The sequence below is a fragment of the Mustela lutreola genome, chromosome 13, assembly GCF_030435805.1.
Source record: "Mustela lutreola isolate mMusLut2 chromosome 13, mMusLut2.pri, whole genome shotgun sequence".
NCBI lineage: Eukaryota > Metazoa > Chordata > Mammalia > Carnivora > Mustelidae > Mustela > Mustela lutreola.
The window spans coordinates 62,223,625-62,240,318 of record NC_081302.1 but is presented as its reverse complement, the minus strand read 5'-3'; the positions used below and the strand labels follow the sequence as shown (position 1 = coordinate 62,240,318).

The following is a 16,694-nucleotide window of genomic DNA, read 5'->3' as shown; positions in this document are numbered from 1 at the left end:
ATTATAGCTTTCTCATTTTATTTATTTATTTTTTAAAGATTTTATTTATTTATTTATTTATTTGACAGAGAGAAATCACAAGTAGGCAGAGAGGCAGGCAGAGAGAGAGAGAGGAGGAAGCAGGCTCCCTGCTGAGCAGAGAGCCCAATGCTGAGCTCAATCCATTGCAGGACCCTGGGATCATGACCTGAGCTGAAGGCAGAGGTTTTAACCCACTGAGCCACCCAGGCGCCCCTCTAGTTTTCTCATTTTAAATAAATATTTATTTCCAAACAAATTGTTATTCGTAAGTTTGTAATTTTTTCTCAGCGATTGCGGCAATTGTCTAGTTTTTATGTTCCACAAAGCTTGACTCTGCAGCTGGCCCCTGGGGAGTTCAGGGGGGATTCTGGTGTGCCTGGAGTAGCCAAGTGGGTCTAGACACTCACTGGTACACACATGTGCCCCCCACTCTAGCTGTTCCCAACCACTCCCCAGGTGGCCCTGGGATTCCTCCTTCTGGGCGACTAAATCTCACTGTCTGTGTTCCCTGAGCCTACAAGGTCACCTCCTGTGGGAGGCTGCGGTGGGCAAGGGAGCACAGGGCAGGTGCTGGGTGTGTGAGTAGGAAAGAGTGTAGGTGTTCCGGGTGTGTGCACAGCCTCACCTGTCTCGGCAGATGGCTCAGGGAGAAGCCTGGCCCAGGCCAGGACACGTCTGTGCAGCAGAAATTCTCCTGCATCCTAATGGGACTCATATGTTGTTTTAATAAAGAGAGTGACTCAAGGGGCCTCCTGATGGCTCCCCTGGTTGGTAGTCTGACTCTTGATCTTGGCTCAGGTCATGATCTCAGGTAAGACCCACATTGGGTTCCACGCTGAGGGTGGAGCTTACTTAAGATTCTCTCTCTCTTGGGACGCCTGAGTGGCTCAGTGGTTTAAGCTGCTGCCTTCGGCTTGGGTCATGATCCCAGCGTCCTAGGATCTAGTCCTGCATCAGGCTACTTGCTCGGCAGGGAGCTTGACTCTCTCTCTGCCTCTGCCTGCCTCTCTGCCTGCTTGTGTGCTTTCTCTCTCTCTTTCTGACAAAAAAATAAATTAATAAAATCTTAAAAAAAAAAAAAAAAAGATTCTCTCTCTCCCTCTCCTATCCCCTCTGCCCATCCTCTCTCCCCCAACTCTTGTGTGCGTTCTGTCCTCCATTCTCTCTCAAACAAAACAAAACAAAACCCAAAAAACAAAACCAAAAACAACCAGAGAGAGAGAGAGAGAAACTCAAGGAACTAGAGGTTGGGCACATTTAAAGTGAATTTGACTGCTGATACCCTAGAGCCAGAGCTCCCCTTGACTCTTCCTTTGAGTCCTTACGCCCCTCCCCTCCCTTCCCCTACGCCTTTCCCACTCACAGGCCACTGTCCAGAGCTACTAATCAGATGGAGGAGGGGACAGCCTCCTCCACCACCTCTCATGCTTCTGCACAGTGCGAGTAAGTTTATTTAGGTTGGCCAGTAATATACTAAACAATTTTTTTATTAACTTGAGAAGGGAACACTTTTTTCTAGTAAACACAAAAGCTCAGTCCTGGTTGTTCTTTTCAGAATGCCACAAAACCCATAGTTAGCATCCATAACAAATATCTATGGGGAGCTTCTTGGGCCACTATTGCCTCCTCATCTGTACCATGGGGGTGGTGGTAGTATCTGCCTTCTTGGCTGAATAACTGGGGACAGAGTCCTCTAGCTCCTTTAGCCAGCAAGCCTGCCTCCCCACGCCAGCCACCCCAATTTTCCACACTCCCTGCCATTCCTGATGCTCCCCAAACGTGTTTCCTTTCCACTAGTGTCTGCGAGGCCAAAAATTTCTCAGAGCTGACTCTGAACAAGAATGACATCAGACTTCATGGCAAATACCTCAGAGATAACAAGAAAAAGCAGCAGGGGTCTCCTTAAACAAGGACCGTTCTTGGGGTTCACACGCAATCCCTGGGCTGACAAGGGAATCTCAATGTCCACACTGTGCCGTGGAAGCTGTAAAAAAAGAATATGAAGAAAGAAAAACAAACTTCTCTCTCTGCAACTCCAAATCCTTCCTCCCTTCAGATCTTGTTGATTTCCCCTCCCCAGCCAAAGGAAGAGATATTAATGGTAGTGGACACACAACGGTCGTGGGAATAGATAATTTTGGGAAACAGAGATAGTGAAAGTGCAATGTACCTGATCAGCACTTTAACTAACATGATGGAGAATTTTATACAGACAACGTATTTTGAAATGTGAGAAATGGCCAGTGACTCATCTCACCAGGTTTTCGTTTTCTTGGCTGCAACAATGAACAGTTAGAACAAAATGATTTTCGAGGTCTTTTCTAGGGCTAACATTCTATGATCTCACACTAGTAATGTTAACATTATCTTGATAGCGAGCGAACATTTCTTTTGTTTTGTTTATTTTTAAGTGCCTTCTAATCCAGTCACCAGGCACCGATGAAGCACTAACAGGGCATATAACTCAGAAAGTGCTTTTCTGTAGGAAACAATGGTGTTCTTGAAAATGTGAATGAAACGTGTGTTTTAAAAATGAATTGGTACACCAGGTTGGCTTAGTCTTAAGCTGAGGTCAGGATCCCCAGGGTCCTGGGATCGAGCCCTGCATCGGGCTCCCTGCTCAGCGGGAAGCCTGCTTCTCCTTCTCCCACTTACCCTGCTTGTGTTCCCTCTCTCCCTATGTCTTTATCTCTGTGTCAATAAATAAAATCTTAAAAAAAAAAAAAAAAAGAAGAATCAACATCTATTTTAGATACACCACAGGGTTTTCTGCTTTTGAGAGTCTCTGAAGGAAGCTTTGTGCAGAGCCGTTATTTGTCAGTATGTCAAATTCTATTTTCTTCAAGAAGGAGGTGCGTTAATCCTGGGCGCCTGCACTCCACGGAGTCTCATTTCCCTGAGGATGAAGCTGAAGTACAGGGAGGTTAAGCGGGGTTGCTGAGAAGTAAAAGCAGCTCTAGGACCAGCACCAGGACTCCAGAAACTCTAGGCCCACGCTCTGACCCAAATATCCCCTGAGTCCTTCCCTGGTTAATTCTTCCCGAAAACTGAACATGCCCACGGGTTGGGCAGCCCCTGAGCGCTCGGAGTTTCGAGACACCAAGCACCCTCTAGGCAACATTTCACGGAAAACAGACAACCTTCTGGATTAGTTGTCATATTGTGACAAGACTCTGTCTGTTTGGCAACACAACGACACTCCAGATGTATGTTTCCCCAAATTAAAACCATTTATTTACAGACATACGAAGGGAAAATAAACCTCACTGCCGCAGACTTCCTAGTAGCTGCTCTCCCCTTGATAGAAGCCAGGCTCCTCCTCCCTGTTTGCAGCTGACAGGGAGGCACAGTTGGTGGCGGAGGACACTTAGGTGGTGGGTCTGCCCCAGCCCGCGGGACACATTTGCTTCCTCGCGTGTTCTCCTGTGCTGAGGCCTGCAGTGAGGACTCTGACAGACAGACAGCAGACTGCCCTTCCTCACGTCACTTGCCCCAGGCAGGTCTTCCATCTCACGAGAAGTCTGGACCCACCATTTTTCATCATCCCCCGAGGAAGTACTTTCTTACGTGTTCTATTTCCACATCTGAAAACCCCAGGTTAAGGTCCTTGATATTTTCCTCTCAGGAAGTATTTCCTTCCCTTATAATATTTTCACTTCCTGACCCCTTGGAAAGTGATATAGTTCTGCTCTGCTTTTCACTCCAGAAAATGAGAGAACAGTGTGGCAGTTCTGTGTTCTAAGTGATGGGTTGGAGTTGCAGAGGCAGAAAGCACATTGGTCATAGAACCCCAATATTTGAAGAGCTTAGTTTGCAACGAGATTCTTTCTAGTGAATGCTAGGGAGGCTGTTCTTACCCTCACCCTTTCTTCTCACTACTTTTCACAAACACACACAGAGACATGAAGGGACAAAGGTGAGGCGTACACAGGCGATATCGCGGGTCAGCCTGGAATTGGGGCACACATTTCCACCCATATTCCAAGGGGAGGCTAAGCCACGTGGTCTAGCCACCCAGCCCAAGAGATGAGAAAGTAAGTTTGCTAAGCATCCAGCCAGGCTGTACCCTAGGGAAATTGCTGGAGCAAGACTAGACGCCTCAGTAAGCAAATATTTACTGCTGGTGATTTGGGGCCGCAGGCTGGAACACCCAGGTGAAGAGAAACAGTGCAGAGGCAGAGCAAGCTCTCAACTCCTCTAAGGCCGTGCTCGGAACACAGCGTGATGGTGGTGTGAGCTGAGCTCTGAGCCTTGAGAGAGGAGGGGACTGCCTCTGCCCTGGGCTTAGGGAAGGTTGCAAGGCAGAAGATTTCAGGTGAGTCTGTGTGGGATAAGTATGACTTTGTGAGGAGGAGAAGTGGTTCAGTACTTTTGCAGTGATTTGGAGGCCCATTGGACATGGAGGGCAAGGGCCATAGCCTTCTGGTTCTCTCTTCGTTTGCTCCCTTCCTGCTCACCCTCCACACCCCCTGATGCTCTGTTTTACTCCCACCCCCAAATGCTACTTTTAATATTGGTAATTCCAACAGATAATGTTATTTATTTCTCCTCTGATTTAATAGCGGGAAGTCTCTCCTGAAGGAAGTGAAGGCAATGTAGCTAGTAATAACAGTTCTGAGTTTTGCTTTAAATCCCCTCTGGGGCATTATTAAGCAGACCTGACTTACCGGGTCACACTCATAGTCGAATAAATTTAACAGCATTTACTAAGTAAGTGCCAGGCACTGTTTTAAGGATTGCATGTGTATTAGCTCATTTAATCCCTATAAGTTCTAATCCTAATAACCCAATAAGGGAGGTCCTGTCAGAAAAATTATCCAGAATAAGAATATTAGAAGAAGAATATTAGAATGAAGGCAAAAGGTGGACAACACATCCCTTCAGTGTAAGAGGGAAAAGGCTGTCCAAGGATTTTCTCCAGGAATGTCCTTGGTTTGCCTTATTACTTAATCTCGATTAAAGTTTCCAGAGGTAGAGAAGTCATTTGTTCATTTGAAGACTTCGATCCAAGAGATTTACAAATAATTTATCATGAATAAAAAATATAACCTCACTGATTTATGATATGTTGGGCATTACTCAGGTCATATCTAATCCAACTGCCTTATCCTAATATTTCTGCATTACATTCTCCATAAGTACCCTAGCTTCTCAGATGCTCTTTGAACCAATCATATCATCCTATTATTATTTCATTATCAATGAATGTAAAAATGAATGATTTTATATTTTTTGAAAATTATGTTTTGAAAATCATTATCCCCATTTTACAGATGATTAAGCTGAGGCACAGAGAAGTTACAGAATTTTCCGAAGGTCAATAAGATGCAAGTACTAGAGAGGAGATTAAAATTCATAGAGCCTAGTTACAGGAAACTCTTCTTATTCACTCCCTATGTATTTATTGAACACTTTCCTCCATTCTTGACTTTTCCCAGATTTCCCCTCCTACTGAATCCAAGGGCTCTTTATTTCATTAAGCAAGTATTTACAGAGATGCTACTATGTGGCAGGTTTTGAGTTAATCTACTTTATCGTATTAAATTTTTATATGTTACAATTAACTAATTGTGTATTGTATTAATGTTGTATAGCACAAGCTTAAAAATAAACTCCTGTCCAAGTGTCCAAGCTCTTAAACAAGCCAGGCATTTATATAATTTGCCTTGCCCTTTCTGTTGGCATCTTATGGTTGTCTTTGCTTTTGGGCAGTATAATTGCCATTGGTAGAGGGAGGAGCCAGAAGAGGTAAAAAGCAGGCTCCTTGATGATGGGATGAGGGTGTATGAAAATTCTATGAACTAAGTGTTTTCCAGAATCCTCAGCCCATGGAATTCATACTGTAAAGCTGGATATGTAAAATGATGTTATATAAAGATCCCCTTTTGCCAACTCCAGCATCCATGCCCTCCTTCAAAACCACCTAGTAGCTGCCTTCAGTGGCCTTGCCTAATTCTTATTTTAATGGTGGTCCTTATGCTAGAATCTTTCTAAGCAATTACAATTGGTGGTTTCCTGTCAGAAAAATTATCCAGAATAAGTCAGTATGTTCTATTATTGTCTTTTTTTCTTTTTAAGATTTTATTTATTCGATAGAGACACACAGAGAGAGGGAACACAAGCAGGGGGAGTAAGAGAGGAAGAAGCAGGCTTCCCACGGAGCAGGGAGCCCAATGCGGGGCTTGATCCCAGGACCCTGGGGTGATGACCTGAGTTGAAGGCAGATGCTTAATGACTGAGCTACCCGTCCCTTGTTGTCTCTGCCTTTAGATTATGAAAACATGGGATAAATGGACTTGGGATAGCTGTGGTCATGCCTAAACTACCAGTGGACTGTCCCTTGAAAACCTCCAGCAAGTACTGGTGATAAATGTTCTGCTCTCAGAGAAAACAGATTCCTCCCATTACACTTTGAGATGCTTATCTCCATTTCAAGGATGACAACTGAAACTCCCAAAGTCAGGAAATTCACCTGTAGCCCAGATACGAACAGTGATGCTTCAGGAGCATTTCCCACTCAGCCTGCCTGACTTTGATAAGATGCCTAATTTGTTACTTAGCTTTGCAGCCTCTTGGTCAAGTTGCCATAGGTGATCCTCTCTATGGCTGGAGATGGAGATGTGATGACTGTGCGGTACTCTGACTTCCAGATTCCAATTTCCCGTCTCCAGTGGGTTATGTTGACTCCAGCATTGACTACCATCTAACACAGCAAAACTCCAGGAGAACTCTTCACCAACAAATAATCAATAAACTTTAAGGAAGCAATATTACAGTAGCCACTCATAGTCTTAACTGTCACATCTTCTGACTTGAGCTGAATTCCTCAAGATGTTAAGTAACTGAAATGCTGGTGAGCGTTTGCCTCCATCTCTGTGTCTCCCTTGTTCCCACCCAAAGTACCCAGTGAGTTTGAATTTCCTCTGAATGATTTGATGTTGTGTCTGGATGAACCAACACTCCCACTTGAGTCAGTGAGAGGAATGTCAACACAGGATACCTGGTAGATTAGCCCCTGGTAAACTCTGGCTAGGGTGAACCAAATGGTGTGCTCGGGACCAAAGAGTCATGTGCTTCTGTTGTATATGAATGCTAACCGAGGGACTGTTGCTTCTCCTCCTATAACTGGCCCAGATAGAAGCACATCATATTAAGTGTGGAGAAGAACAAAGAACCCCAGACAGTCCTCCACTCAGGAGGTGATAATGTGCACATCTGGAGACTGTCACTTTGAGGCTGGTGACTGACATCTCTAGGGAGAAATGGTTTACCCAGAGCAACAGGACAGGTAGGAATCTGAATCCCTTTCTTCTATAAACCATTTAATTGCTGACACAGACACAAGGAAAGATTATATGGCAGGGACCCAGGGAGGGACTTTGAACAGTTAGACTGATATCTATAGCAGATCAAAGAAAGGAGGCTTAGACAATTCAAGTGCTTTATCTGAGGTCACCTCTAGGGAGAAGGGGCAGATCTGGGATGGAGGTGTGGGCTTTTAAAGGCAATGGTGATCTAATCTATCTGTGAGTGTCTCCAGGACTGGCTGCCATTTATGCCCATAGGAAAATGTCCTCGAACACTGCTCTGGAACGCGGCATGCTCTGTGGAGGGAAATGTCCATTACTAAGTTGGGGCACATATGTCTTTCTTGAAGAAAATGTGCTTGAAAATTACCATTGCTCCTCCTCCTTTGAGATGGAAACAAGCTAAGAGAGACTAGCAAAGGTGTGAAGTAAGCACCTCAAGAGAATCAATAACCAGGCTAAATTAAGACAGATATGCAAATGGAATTCCAGTATGTCTGATTTCCATATGAGATGCCCAGCTGTATTTTTCCATCATTCCTTATAGGTCTCCAAGGAGCTGTGAAAAGCACCTGGTCTCTAGGGAACAATATTCTAAAGCAAGCAGCTAGGAAAAATCCTTCTTTAATATGTCTTGAAATGAACTCACGACTGGACCAGAAATGTATCTTCATTCAACATAAGCACATCAATAAACCAAAAAGCAAAGGTGCTTCCAAAGAACTTCAAGTGGGTATTTGATTAATATCTCAGAGCCCATGGGAGCTCCAGAGCATGTTTGGAAAGTCTGTGTCCAATCTGGGCAGAAATCCATGTGCTGGATGACATGAGAGTGGGTCTCTGAACTAGAGCTGAAGCTACGGCTTCGTAAGGGGGCTCCAGCAGGGGATGGCAATTTCTACAGAACAAGGAGTGGTGGGTTTGTGATCCTTATTCTGGTAAGAACAGCTACAGCAGAGGCCTAGGGGGCATGGCAATGCCTCCACATGTCCTCACTTGGGCAAGGTATGGGCCAGCATTGGGAGGGGCTTATAGGGATGAGTCTGGGTCTGTGGGCCCCTAAAAAGTGTCTGTCCCTGTGATAAATGTCAATGACTTGCCTCAGCTCACCAGGACATCTCCATCATCTTGTGTCGAATTTGGTAACCACCTATTTTCTTTCTTTTTTACCTTCCTGCTACCTGTTTGGGAAGGACACCATCAGCTGTCAACCCATCAGTGATAACTTCCATTTTCTTTTGCTTTTAGGACCACAGGGTATTCACCCTCCTCTATGAGGCCTCCTTTATGAGAGGCTAGGCCCTTCCCCACACTAGGGAGAGAAGCTCTATTGGTCTAAAGGAGTCCATGATCTCAGTCCATTACTAATGAATGAAAGTGTAGAATGAATACAACTTGGAATGAGAGCGTTTGGGAATCACTTGGCACAGAGGATGGAGTATGTGTAAAGAGTGGCTGACATGGCCTAGTCAGGTAGGTTAGAATCAAGTTACAGGAAGTTTTAAATGATAGGCAAGAAGTTTGGATTTTGTTCAGTATTATTGTTTGGGTTCAGATAGTTTATTTGGGAGGTGATAAGAGGGAGCAGAGAGGAAGAAGCGGGGTGGTGAGATAGGGAAGGGAGAGAAGCCGATGAAATGCTTATTAGTGACTGATTTACTGCTGATGCAACTAGAACTCAGTCCCAGTACAGAAACTTGAGGAGCGTGCTGTAGAGTTGACTCTCTGAGTCAACTCTAGAAGAATAAGACTTTTATCCCGTGACCCCATCCCACCCCACCCAGCCACATTGGCTAAGGGTTGCCTTGAGAGGTGTCAACATTTCCCAAATTGGGGTTTAAACTTTTAGTGGCACAAACACCCTTGATGCTGAATAAAACTTTTAGGAAAATAAGAGATGGAGTCTTTAAGGTGAAGAACTGTTCTGGGAAATGGACCCCATGGCTCTAGGAGACCTCGGTGGGTTGGGGATGTGTGCCCAGGAAACCAACAGTATCCCCTACATTTGGTAACTAATGGAAAACACAGAAAAATGTTAAACTGGTGAAAGACTTAATTAGAGGTTCTTTGGAAAGAGTTTTTTTTTCATCGAGACTATATATATGATAGGTGGGATTTCATATTTCACTCAAAAGACATTTCTTGACTCCTCAGCAAAATGCCAAGAGTATGTTAAAGAATAAATCTTTTGCCCTCAAGAAGCTCACTGTCGGGGTGCCTGAGTGGCTAAGCTAGTTAAGTGGCTGCCTTTGGCTCAGGTCATGATTTCAGAGTCCTGGGATTGAACCCCACGTTGGGCTTCCTGCTCAGTGGGGAGTCTGTTTATCCTTCTCCTCCTGCCCCCCCCCGCTTGTGGTCTCTCACTCTCAAATAAATAAATAAAATCTTTTAAAAATAATTTTATTTATTTGACAGAGATCACAAGTAGGCAGAGAGAGAGAGAGAGAGGAGGAAGCAGGCTGCCCCAGAGCAGATAGCCCGATGCGGGGCTCGATCCCAGGACCCTTGGATCATGACCTGAGCTGAAGGCAGAGGCTTTAACCCACTGAGCCACCCAGGTGCCCCAATAAATAAAATCTTTAAAAAAAAAAAAGCTCACTATCTGGGAACCAGGGCTTTTGCTGTCAGAAGACAAGAACACTATGCTATTGGTCAAGTGAGATAACGAGGAAGTACATTAAGCCAGTTCAGAGGAGATAATGGATGTGAGAGACAAGACAGAGGTAAACTGAAGGTCATCTGCAGATACCATAAAGCAACGGTTTTCAAAAGTGCTCAGGGATCCTGGGAGTCCTGAAGACCTTTCTGAAGGTCAAGAGGACAATTAACTCATATTAATATTAAGATGATAATCTCCTTTTCACTCTTACTTTGTTATTTCTGTACATTGGAGTTTTCTAGAAACTGAATGATATGTCATGACAGAATTTCTCAGGGGCAAGCCAAATGTGCTTTTTAATTCTTGTGTTTCAAAACATTTCTTTTGGGACACCTAGGGTAGCTCAGTCAGTTTAATATCTGCCTTCAGCTGAGGTCATGATCTTGGGGGTCCTGGAATCGAGCCCAGCATTGGGTTCCCTGCTCAGTAAGGAGTCTGCTTCCCCCCTCCCTCCCATCTCTCCCTCCACCATTCATGTTCTCTCTCTCTCAATAAATGAATAAAATCTTTAAAAAAAAATCTCTTTCTTCTAATTAAGTTCTAAAGTGGTATATATACAATATGGTAAATATTTATTGGTATAAGCCATATAAATAAAAGATTTGGGGGGTTCTTAATAATTATTAAGAGTATATAGTGGTCCTGGGACCAAAAAGTATGAGGATCACTGCTTTATAGATTTTTTTTTATTTGATCTGAAAAATATAGCCAAGGAATTTGCATTAAAGAATGTAGGCAGAAATTCTCCAATTATTTGAAGAAAGAAAGTAATGCAGAAATCAAAGGATGATTAATTGAGTGACAAACCTGAGGATAGATGGAAAAGATGGATGGCTTGGGAAATCATTTGAAGAAATCCAGTTTTTATTAGTCAGGGCTCTCCAGAGAAACAGAATTGACCATATGAAAGAGAGAGAGAGAGAGAGTTCTCCCTCAGCCTTTTTATTCTGTTCAAGCTTTCAGTGGATTGGGTAAGGCCCTCCCATACTGGGGAGAACAATCTGGTTTACTCACTCTAGTGATTCAAATGTTAACCTCATCCAAAAACACCCACAGAAACACACCCAGAATAATATTTGACCAAATGTCCAGGCATCCTCATGACCCCCTCAGGTGCTAACTCTGGATAGGGGAACAGAGACCCATCAGTAAGAAAGTGGTAGGATTAGAGTGGAGAGGAAGACAAGACAATGCATTCACTGACTCACTCGGGATTTTCTGTCTGGCCACAGATTCTCATTGCTCTGTCTTCATGCTTACAGATTCCATTTTCGTGAGATCACAAAATTCCATCTCATCCCTCCTGTCTTGTGTCTTATCTCCTTCCTGCATGATCCTTTTTGGGATCAAGGCTAATTCTACTTTTTGAACGAAGTTGACTTCACCTCAGCAACCACAAAGCATCAAGATGGTGTTCTACACCCACCCCAAACCCATATAAACCCTATAACCTCATCCTGAAAGAGGCAAAGAACACATTTATTTCTCCAGAAATGCAGTAAATGCTAAAGCTTGTTTTATGACGAAATCCTTAGCCATAATCATTCGTATGATAATATATCATAAGATTCTTATATGATAATGTATTGCAAATTACTAGTTAATGCTCTTTTCAGTAATCTGAACACTAATGCTGGCTTTCAACAAGTGAGTCATTAGTAGAAAAGAGAATGACCCTTCACATCTGGGAGTTCCATTTAAATAAAAAAGGTCCTTGATGAAATACATTTGGTGGGCTCAACTCACTAATCCTCACAGAGCAGTAATGTGCGGGATGCAGAAACGCTTGCTGGGAATGATGCAAACGTAGTCATCCTTAACCTCCGGGAAACACAACAAGGCCATACCGTCCTGGGTGACCCAGAGGTGTTCAGAGTCTCCACTGTGGCTGTATGCCCACATCTAGCCTCTTGAAGACCCTAACCACCTAGTCCTGCTAGATGTCTGTCAAAACTGACCAAGGGGGCGCCTGGGTGGCTCAGCTGGGTGCGCAACTGCCTTCGGCTCAGGTCATGATCCCAGACTTCGAGGATCAAGCCCCGCATCGGGCTCCCAGCTCCTTGGGAAGTCTGCTCTGACCTTCTCCTCTCTCATGTTCTCTCTCACTCATTTAAAAACAAAACAAAACAAAACAAAACAAACCCCTGACCAAGACCTCAGGTCTTTGCAGGGAGGGACTTCTTGCTATTAATAGACAAACTCATAGTTGGCATAAGGGTGTTCTACATATTATGCTAACTCTGAAAGCTTAGAAAAGAGCGTTTCATGGTAACATAACCTTATAAAAATAAAACCCTCTCTGGAGAGTCAGAATCATACTAGCATTTTAAAAGCTCTGAAAAGACTTCAGCAAAGATGGGTACTTAGCTGAAACTAATTCGTATACGTGCTGCCGAAGTGAGCACTAGCAGAAACTAATTTGATCAGGTGGCAAGATACTATGGGTTGGCTCACTCATCTCTCAGTCCACTGCCTCTTAGAGTGTGCGTGCCTCCATTTCCTGAAAATTACATTTCCCAGGACTCCCTGGAAGGTCAAATGCAGGCACACAACCTGGATGGGACCAACGAGATGTGTACCTAGGGGATACCTGCTAGAGGAAATCAGCACAGTAGAAGAAAATTGCATCTCTTGAGAGCAGAGCTGCAAATGTCTGGTTTTCCTGAGGGTGGGTCATGCTAAAGTGCCCGGGGTCCACTCTCCAGTGCACTAGTTACCAAGCAGAAGGAGATATGATGAGCAGTGGCGTTTATGCTAGAAAACTGCCACAGTATGGGTGGGTCTTGTCCTCTGCCTGTTGTTGGCCTTAGCTGCATGGTTTCTGGCTGAGGAACTTACCAGTCTGGCTTCCCAGGGAATAATAATAACCATAGTCACATAATAATTGTTTTGCTACTTAAGCTGGCTAGAGTGACTCCAGGTTGCAAGTAAACCCTGACTGCTCCAACCACAGAAACTACTGAATACTTAAGAATATCCCATAAAACTAGTGGTTCAAGGAATACATTTGGAAATGCTATTTTTCAAAGAGAACTTGGGAAGATTCCAACATGAATCCAGGGGAATATAAACCCCAAGGGTGGGAATTTCAGGTACTGTGCCAGGAACTGTCTGTCATGAGGCTAGGGGAGCTGTTTAAGTGCTATGTTATTTGCCATCTCTGGACCAGAAGCTCTCAAGGTACTTCCTACATGAAATCTACAAGTTCATGAAAACATTGGCTGGACTAAGCATCTGTTCTTTATCTCATATCCTGCTGGGTCCTCATGAGGAAACACAAATAAGTGAATAGCTTGATTTCCCATTGGGACTACCGAGACGCTGAAGATTTATGTCTGAAACCATTAGGGAATGTAACATGAAGTGAAGCATTTTGAGTTTTGATACATCTAACTTATTAAACACATAAATTATAAAGCAATTCTTCCATTATCTAGGATTTCCTTCTCTAAATTAGTGGCTCATAAGCCAAACTGGGTCCATAGAAATGTTTTACTTTGTCCATGCAGGGTTTTGTTTTAGTGAATTAGTTGACAACATTTACAAAACTGGGAGATTTTTGCCTTAAATGTTAAAAAAAAAAAAAACAAACACCTGGCAACTAAGGACAGAGATAATTATGCTCTTTTCTGATATGAAATGAATGCTGTTTTTTTTTCTTTTTCTGTCTTGCTTAATCTCTAGAATTATTCTTTATAAGGGACATTGGCAATCTGGTTACCTTTTCTGATTTTAAAATTCCCTAAATGCAATTGTGCCCTTGAAAGATGGTCACTGGATTGATGGAGGATGACCAACCAAGTTTCCCAAACCTGTAGGATGGAGGGAAGACAGAAGTAGCACATAGATGATGAAGTCGGAGGTGAACCCTGAGAGACTGGGCTTGTCATTTGGTCTTTCTAGAAACAATGTCCCCACTATTAAAAAAAAAACAGGTCTGGCAGTATGACACAGGTGTTCTGACCACCAGTGTCGTATTCTACATACTTCATTGTGTCCCTTCTAATGAAAGCAAATACAATATTGCTTAATACCTGAGAGGGAAAATGCAAGAAGGGTGAAGGCAGGTCCATGGAATGATGGAGGTTGCAAAGACAAAAGCTCCCTCCTTGCCCAAAACTTTGTGATACCTCATTGCTTCTTGGGGACATCTTCAATCAGACTTCTAGTTCTGTTAGGTAACAAAAAGAGAGTACTTCAAGAATGGATTATGGATTTGACTTAAAAAAGGGTTCTTAAAAGAAGAAAGTATTTACTTGGTGGCCACATGTAAAAATCTGAGTGTTTTAGCCCTGTGGCTGCAAACTTCAGTCATTTTAGATGGCAGAAATGCAAAACAGGGGAGTTATTTGTGCGTCAGGTGCTTTGGTGACTATGCAATCCTGGGAGCATCTATTCTACCTCAGAGGGGAAGCCACTACTACTTCAGCTTGCCATCAACCACTGAGGATGTGACCCAATATGGACCATGATCCCAAAATTTCAAGAGAAGATGGAAATCTGGCATTTTGTATGAAATGTCCAGCTAAGAAAGAAACAAAATAAAATTTGTAAGTCACCAATATGCAACCTTTGTTTAAAACCCTCACTTGACTAGGCTACTTATGAACAAACATAAAAATAACAGAAACTTTCCCTTAACAAAACAACCAGTAATTGTAGATAAAATGTTAAAAAATGTTTAAATGTACAGTTAAGCTCTTTAAAGAATAAGATAAATCAGTAGAGTAGTAAGTATTTGAGCTGACAGTGTGCCTGCCCTGGATTTGGGAGTAGTTTCCAGTCTTAGAAACTAAGAAGCTTGATTTTTAAGAAAATTTTTGTTATTGTGGTAAAATATAAATTACGTGAAATTTACCATCGTCACCACTTTTAGTGTGTGATTCAGTAGTGTTAAGTACATAAAACCATCACCATTGTCCATCTCTAGAACTGTTCCATGGTCCCAAACTGAACCTTTGTACCCATTAAACAATGATTCCTTCCTCCTCTTGCCCAGACCCTGGCAGTAACTATTCAACTTTCCAACTCCATAAGTTTGACTACTTGAGCTACTTCACGTAAGTGGAATCATGCAGTGTTTTTCCTGTTGTGACTGACTGAATTTTTTCACTTAGCATAATGTCTTCAAAGTTCATCCATGTTGTAGCATATGCCACAATTTCATTTCCCTTTAAAGGTGGAATAAAATTATATAGATACAGATATAGGTATAGACATAGATGTATAGTTATAGGTCACATTTTCTTTATATATTCATCCACCAGTGGACATCTGGATTGTTTCTACCTTTTGGGTCTTATGAATACTGTTGCTGTAAATAAATATAGGTGTACAAATATCACTTCAACTCCCTGTTTTCAAATTATTTTGGGTATATACCCAGCTACGGAATTATTTGATTAAATGGTAATTTCTTTTTCTTTCTTTTTTTTTTTTTTAACAAGCTTTAGTTCACTTTATTTTTCTTGTATAAAACTATGTGGTAGCAACAGCTGGAGCCTGGGTCCTCTGCACAGAGACTCTGGTGTGGGTCTTCACAAGATTGTCCGTGAACTCCTGATAGGGAGACTTGGTGAACACAGTCTCCTTCCAGAGGTCAGGGGTGAGATAGCTGTAGGTCTTGGAGATGGCTTCCAAAGTAGCCTTGGCAAAGTTCCCCAGGGTGGCAGTGCAGCTCCTGGCCGAGGTGTAGCAGTTGTCATCAGCAGTTTCTTGGGCACAGGGGCCGAGACAATGCCAGTGCCTCAGGGGGGCAGGGATGAGACACACCAGCACAGAGTCACAGCGGCCAGTCACCTTGCATGGGACAGTGTAGGGCTTGCCAATCTTGTTCCCCCAGTAGCCTCGCTGCACAGGGACGATGGAAAGCTTGGCCAGAATGATGGCCCCGCAGATGGCAGTGGCTACCTCCTTGGAGCACTTGACACCCAGACCGACGTGTCCATTGTAATCTCCAATGGCGACAAATGCCTTGAACCTGGTCTGCTGGCCAGCGCGCGTCTGCTTCTGCACAGGCATGATCTGCAAGACCTCGTCTTTGAGGGAGGCTCCCAGGAAGAAGTCGATGATCTCAGACTCCTTGATGGGCAGGGAGAAGAGATAGATCTCCGCCAGGGACTTGATCTTCATGTCCTTGACCAGACGGCCCAGCTTGGTGACGGGAATCCACTCCTTGTCCTCCGCCGTGCCCCTGCGAGCTCCACGGCCTCGGCCCCGGCCACAACCACCGCCCCGGCCCTGACCCCGGATGCCGCTGCCGAAGCCTCAGCGGAAACGGCCCCGGCCTCCCATTCCAGGGCCCCTGGGCCCTCCGGCCCTCCCTCAGCACCAGTGTCATCCACCATTTGGTGTTCTCTTGGAAAGGAAGGATTAAATGGTAATTCTATCTTTAATTTTTTGAGGAGCTACCATACTGTTTTCCACAGTGGCTCCATTATTTCAAATTTCCACCAGCAATGTGTGAGGGTCCCAGTTTCTGTCCATGCAACACTTACTATTTTGTTTGTTTTTTTATAATAGCCACCTTAATGGATCTGAGATGAAGAAACATGGGCTTTAATGACCACTTAGGAAAAGGAATTGAGTCCTGGATCCACAAGAGGCTCAAAACCTTCTTCAGAACCAGCATTCATAAGTGGCTAATCCCTTATGAAAAAGGAGAACTAGAAGTTAATCTACCTATCGCATAAGAATTGGTCAAGGGA

General features: G+C 43.6%; 1 pseudogene; it reads right to left on the bottom strand.

The window, feature by feature from the left end:
• Positions 1–15,440: 15,440 nt before the first annotated feature.
• LOC131813798 (small ribosomal subunit protein uS5-like) lies at positions 15,441–16,334 on the bottom strand (annotated as a pseudogene).
• Between the last annotated feature and the right edge of the window lie 360 nt (positions 16,335–16,694).